Genomic DNA, 6820 nt, shown 5'->3' with positions numbered 1-6820 from the left:
TAGCTGACCAGCATGTGCACTGGGTTGTCCAAGTAATACCTTACGTGAGTAAGGGTCGATCCCACGGAGATTGTCGGCTTGAAGCAAGCTATGGTCATCTTGTAGATCTCAGTCAAGTGGATTCAAATGGTTATAGGGCTTTAATAATTAAAAGAATGAAACAGAAAATAAAATAGGATAGAAATAATTATGCAATTTATTGGTGGAAATTTCAGATAAGCGCATGAAGATGCTTTGTTCCCTCTGAGCCTCTGCTTTCCTATTGCCTTCATCCATTCAGTCATACTCCTTTCCATGGAAATCTGTATGTAGGTGGATCACCGTTGACAATGGCTACCATCCATCCTCTCAGTGAAAATGGTCGTTTACAGTTTCCCGCATGGCTAATCATCTGTCGGTTCTCGATCATGTTAGAATAAGATGCATTGATCCTTTTGCGCACTATCATTGTGCCCCACAGTCGCGAGTTTAAAGATCGTCACAGTCATCCCATCCCAGATCCTACTCGGAATACTATTGACAAAGTTTAGACTTTTCGGATCTCAAGAATGCTACCCATTTGATTCTAGCTTATACCACGAAGACTCTAGTCGCACGAAATGGAAGCTCTATTGTCAGGAGAGGCAACCATGCATCGTGAACTAGGAGGCCAAGAGATACACACTCAAGCTCTCGCAGATAGAACGGAAGTGGTTGTCAGGCACGCGTTCATAAGGGAGGATGATGATGAGTGTCACGGATCATCACATCCATCAGGTTGAAGTACGAGTGAATATCTTAGAACAAGAATAAGCTTGAATTAAATAGAAAACAGTAGTAATTGCATTAATTCATAAGGAACAGCAGAGCTCCACACCTTGATCTATGGTATGTAGAAACTCCACCATTGAAAATACATAAGAACAAGGTCTAGACATGGCCGAATGGCCATTCCTCCCAAATAACATGCAACAATCGAAAAAGGGTTCATAGACCTGATCCCAAGATCCAAGATGATCAAAAGATGAAAATACAATAGTAAAAGTTCCTATTTATAGTGAACTAGTAACCTAAGGTTTACAAAAATAAGTAAAAGATGCAGAAATCCACTTCTGGGGCCCACTTGGTGTGTGCTTGGGCTGAGCATTGAAGCTTTCAGGTGCATAGGCTTTTCTTGGAGTTACACGCCAGCTTTGGTGCCAGTTTGGGTGTTTAACTCCAATTGTGGTGCCAGTTTGGGCGTTTTATGCCAGAATTTTTATTCTGACTTAGAACGCCAGTTTGGGCCATCAAATCTCAGGCAAAGTATAAACTATTATACATTGTTGGAAAGCCCAAGATGTCCACTTTCCAACGCAATTAAGAATGCGCCAATTGGGCTTTTGTAGCTCCAAAAAATCCATTTCGACTGCAGGGAGGTCAGAATCCAACAGCATCTGCAGTCCTTTTTCAGCCTCTGAACCAGATTTTTGCTCAGGTCCCTCAATTTCATCTAGAAAATATCTGAAATCACAGAAAAACACAAAAACTCATAGTAAAGTCCAGAAATGTGATTTTTGCATAAAAACTATTAATTATATACTAAAAACTAACTAAATCATACTAAAAACTACCTAAAAACAATGCCGAAAAGCGTATAAATTATCCGCTCATTAGTGAAGAAGAAGAAGATGGTCAAGCTCAAACCATGGAAGGAGAAGAACATAACCACCATGAAGAAGTTGTTGGCAACCATGCTCCATAAGAAAGGAGGGTGCTAGGCTCCTACATAAATCCCAACCCTGGGAATTGTGGGAGTAGCATCCTGAGGCCCAACAAAAACGCCAACAATTTTGAGCTCAAGCCACAACTCATAACTCTTGTACAGAATAACTATTCTTTTGAAAAAAGTGCTCAAGAGGACCCTAACCAACATCTGACTATATTTCTGAGGATTTGTGACACAGTGAAATCCAATAGTGTTCACCCGGACACTTACAAATTGCTTTTGTTCCCCTTCTCTCTTAGGGACAAGGCTTCAAAGTGGCTGGAGTCATTTCCTAAAGAAAGCCTCACCACCTGGGAAGATGTTGTTAACGAATTCCTAGCAAGGTTCTACCCTCTACAATGGATCAATAGACTGAGAGCTGAGGTCTAGACTTTTAGACAATAAAATGGGAAAACCCTCTATGAGGCCTGGGAGAGATATAAAGATTTGACAAGAAAATGCCCCCAGATATGTTTAATGAGTGGGTGCAACTACACATCTTCTATAAGGGGTTGTCATATGACTCTAAAAAGGCTCTAGACCACTCCTTAGGAATCTCACTCAACAAGAAGAAAACAGTAGAAGAAGCCATAGATATAATAGAAACTGTTGTCAGCAACGAGTATTTCTATGCCTTTGAAAGGACCCATAAGAAGGGATTAATGGAGCTCAATTCTATGGATGCCCTGTTAGCTGAGAACAAGATGATCACAACTCAACTAGCAGCTCTAACTAAACAAATTGAGAAGAATCAAGTCTCAGCCGTCCAAGCTCAAGCCTCTCCACAAGAGGAAGAATTCCCAGAAGTTGAAGAGGAATGAGAACAAGCTAACTATATGAACAACTCTTCTAGACCACCATATGACCCCAATACCAAGACATACAACCCAGGTAGGAAGGACCACCCAAATTTTGGGTGGGGAAACCAGCAAAACCATAATCAAGACCACAAACCATACCAGTCCAGCCAACACAACAACCACAATTCTAATCATCAACCAAGCAACAATAGACCCCACCACAATTCATAAAATGCACCTTACCATTCAAGCCAACAACCATACAAAAGCCAACCCCAAGTTGCTTCGCCCCCAACCATGTAATCCAGTGATATCAATAGCAACTTTGCGAAATTGGAAGCTGCCATAGCATAACTAAATGGGACTATTACCATCGTTGCAGATAGACAAGTGGAAGCTGACAAAAAGATAGATGCACTTCAAGAGGAGGTCAGGTCCAACATAAGGAACCAAGGGCCAGCCTTTTCGAAATTGGAAGCACAACTAGGGACCTTGTCTAAACAGCTGCCATTGCCCATACACACTTTTTCCAGCGACACCATGGTCAACCCAAGAGGGGAGTGCAAAGCTATCACCTTAAGAAGCGAAAAGGTTGTGGAAGTAGCAGTCCCAAGTCAAGACAAACAATAAAAGGAAGCTACAACTGAATCTGAAATCAAGAAGGAACCATATCTACAAAGGCTGAGAAAAGATGGGAAGGACAGCCAGTTCTCTAGGTTTTTGGAAATCTTCAAGAAGCTTCAAGTCAACATACCCTTTGCTGAAGCATTAGAGCAAATGCCACTCTATGCCAAGGAAGAGGAATTGGGGAGAAAAAGAGACTGTAGTGCTCACTGAGGAGTGTAGTGATACAAAAGAAGCTTCCCCAGAAATTGAAAGACCTTGGGAGCTTCAAAATTCCCTGTATCATTGGGGATATAAGCATTGAGAAGGCACTATGTGATCTAGGAGCCAGCATCAACCTCATGTCCTTGGCCATGATAAAAAGGATGAGGATTGAAGAAGCAAAACTGACAAGAAGGGCTCTTTAATTAGCTGACAGAACTTTTAATATTTTTCACGGTGTGGTGGAGGATTTGTTGGTAAAAGTGGGAGAGTTTATCTTCCCAGCTGATTTTGTTGTGCTTGATATGGAAGAAGAGGCCATCACATCAATCATACTAGGAAGTCCATTCCTAGTTACTGCTGGAGCCATAATTGATGTTCAAATTAGGGAGCTAGTCTTAAGGTTACATGAAGATAAAATGGTCTTCAATGTCTTCAAGGCAATGTGCTACCCCAAGGAGTCCATTGGTGAATGCATGATGGTGGATACAATTGAAAATCTCGTTCAAGGAGTCCTAGAAGAAGTACAATGTGAAGAAATCAAAGAGCAAGATCAACAAGCCTCATATGATGAGCTACAACTAGAGACTATGGAAGAACCAATCATGCTAGAGAAGACAAGTAAAATGGAAATGGAGGCACCAAAGTTGGAACTAAAAACTCTGCCTCCAAGCTTGAAATATACTTACTTAGGTGACAACAACACATACCTAGTGATCATAAATTCAAACTTGAATGACGAACAAGAAGAGGAGCTAATCCAAGTGCTGAAACAATACAAGGATAATATAGGGTGGACACTTGCAGATCTAAAGGGAATCAGTCCTTCAATGTGCATGCACAAAATCCTACTTGAGGAAGGTGCAAAGCCCTCAAGACAGTAACAGAGAAGGCTAAACCCAACAATGAATAAAGTAGTTCAAAAAGAAGTGCTGAAGTTGTGGCAAGCAAGGGTAATATACCCAATTTCAGACAGCCCTTGGGTGAGCCTAGTGCAAGTAGTTCCAAAGAAGGGAGGGATCCCTGTTGTACCAAATGAGAGGAATGAACTAATACCAACAAGAACAGTGACTGGCTGGCGGATGTGCATAGATCATAGGAAGCTCAATGAAGCCACTCGGAAAGACCATTTTCCCTTACCTTTCATGGACCAGATGCTAGAAAGACTTGCGGGGCATGAATACTACTGCTTCTTGGATGGCTACTATGGCTACAACCAAATTGTTGTAGACCCTACGGACCAAGAGAATACTTCCTTTACTTGTCCCTATGGTGTCTTTGCTAATAGGAGAATGCCCGTTGGATTGTGCAATGCACCTGCAACATTCCAAAGGTGCATGCTCTCCATATTTTCAGACATGATTGAGAGGTTTATAGAAGTTTTTATGGATGACTTCTCCATGTTTGGGGATTCATATTCTAAGTGCATACATCACCTCACCCTGGTGCTAAAGATGTGCCATGAAACCAACTTAGTTCTAAACTGGGAAAGTGCCACTTTATGATCACAGAAGGGGTGGTTCTTGGTCACAAAATCTCCAAGAAGGCCATAGAGATGGACAAGGAAAAGGTGAAAGTAATTGAGAAGTTGCCTCTACCTTGCAATGTCAAGGCAATTAGAAGCTTCTTAGGGCATGCTGGGTTCTATAGGAGGTTTATTAAAGATTTTTCAAAAATTGCTAAACCTCTCAGCAACCTACTTGTCTCTAATACACCTTTTGTTTTTGATAGAGAGTGTATGCTAGCCTTTGATAAGCTTAAAAACAGACTTTCCTCTGCACCTATTATAGCACCACCTAGCTGGGACTTACCCTTTTAATTGATGTGTGATGCATCTGACATTATTGTTGGTGCTGTTCTAGGACAAAGGAAAGATAAGCTAGTACATGTTACTTACTATGCTAGCAAAGTTCTCAATGAGAATCAAAGGAACTACACCACCACGGAGACGAAACTCTTAGCCATAGTTTTTGGTTTTGACAAGTTTAGATCATATCTTATTGGCTCTAAAGTTACTGTTTTCACTGATCTTGTAGCCCTCAAGTATTTGCTGACTACACAAGAATCCAAGCCTAGGTTGATAAGGTGGGTCTTGCTACTTCAAGAATTCAACATAGAGATTAAAGATCGAAGTGGATCAGAGAACAAAGTGGCTGACCACCTATCAAGAATCCCACAAGAAGAGGATAAAGCACATCAATTCGAAGTAAATGAAAGTTTCCCTGATGAGCAGTTGATGATAATTCAAGAGAGCCCTTGGTTTGCTGATATAGTCAACTTCAAGGCTATTGGGGAGCTGCCCACCAACATCAACAAGTACATGAGGAGGAAACTAATTAATGATGCTAAACACTACATTCGGGATGAGCCTGACTTGTTTAAAAAGGGTGCTGATGGAATCTTGAGAAGGTGTATCTCACATGAGGAAGGGCAGGAAGTGCTGTGGCAATGCCATGGATCCAAAGAACTGCAGTCAAAGTGCTGCAATGTGGGTTCTTTTGGCCAACAATATTCCAAGATGCAAAGGAATTAGTGTCAAGATGCAATGAATGCCAAAGAGCTGGTAATCTACCCAAGAAAAATTAAATGCCACAAAGGTTCATCATGGAGTTGGAATTGTTTGATGTATCGGGGATTGATTTTATGGGACCATTCCCATCCTCCTGCTCAAACAACTATATATGGAGTTGGATGATGCACTATGGGCTTATAGGACAACCTTCAAAACACCCATTGGTATGTCTCCATACCAACTGGTGTTTGGGAAGGCTTGTCACTTACTAGTAGAGCTTGAACAGAGAGCATTTTGGACTTTAAAGATGTTGAACTTTGATAATCCAGCTGTTGGGGAAAAGAGACTACTACAACTCAATGAGCTGAAAGAATTCAAGAATCGAGCTTATGAAAATGCGAAGATTTACAAGGAAAACATAAAGAAATGGCATGATCAAAAGCTAGCAAGAAGAGTGTTTGTGGAAGGTCAAAAAGTGCTGCTATATAATTCAAGGCTCAAGTTCTTCCCAGGGAAACTAAAGTCAAGGTCGTCTGGACCTTTCACAATCCTCAAGGTGTCTCTCTATAGTCATGTGTAACAACCCTAGTTTTTGAAAATTAAATAATTAGTTATTTGTGGTTTATTTTATTTGCTGATAATTTTATTTTAAGAAATTTATTTTACTAAAGATAAATAAATGGAGTTTCATCATAATTGGAGTTTAATTTGATTAGAATTTTCATATAATCTTTATTAGATATTTGGTATGATTGAAATTATAAGTTTGATCGATAATTGAAAAATAAGAAGAATTATATAATTTAATTTAAATAAATTCTATTTTGAATGAATTATGTTATTAATTTGAACTCTTAAGAATTAATTTACTAGAAATGATTAGATTAATTTTTATAAATACTTTATGTTTAAGTCAGTTAATATTCATGCACAATTTTTATCATAATTAGTTATTTT

The 6820-nt window shown here is 39.8% G+C and overlaps 1 non-coding gene across 1 annotated transcript; it reads right to left on the bottom strand.

Annotated features, from left to right (window-relative positions):
* Positions 1 to 2095: 2095 nt before the first annotated feature.
* Positions 2096 to 2202, bottom strand: LOC112719529 (small nucleolar RNA R71). Its single transcript, XR_003161828.1, has one exon. It is a non-coding gene; the product is annotated as a small nucleolar RNA R71 (small nucleolar RNA).
* Between the last annotated feature and the right edge of the window lie 4618 nt (positions 2203 to 6820).

This window comes from Arachis hypogaea, chromosome 10 (assembly GCF_003086295.3).
Source record: "Arachis hypogaea cultivar Tifrunner chromosome 10, arahy.Tifrunner.gnm2.J5K5, whole genome shotgun sequence".
NCBI classification, from domain to species: domain Eukaryota; kingdom Viridiplantae; phylum Streptophyta; class Magnoliopsida; order Fabales; family Fabaceae; genus Arachis; species Arachis hypogaea.
Note: the sequence above shows the minus strand (reverse complement) of the source record. Positions and strands in the feature narration are given on the sequence as shown.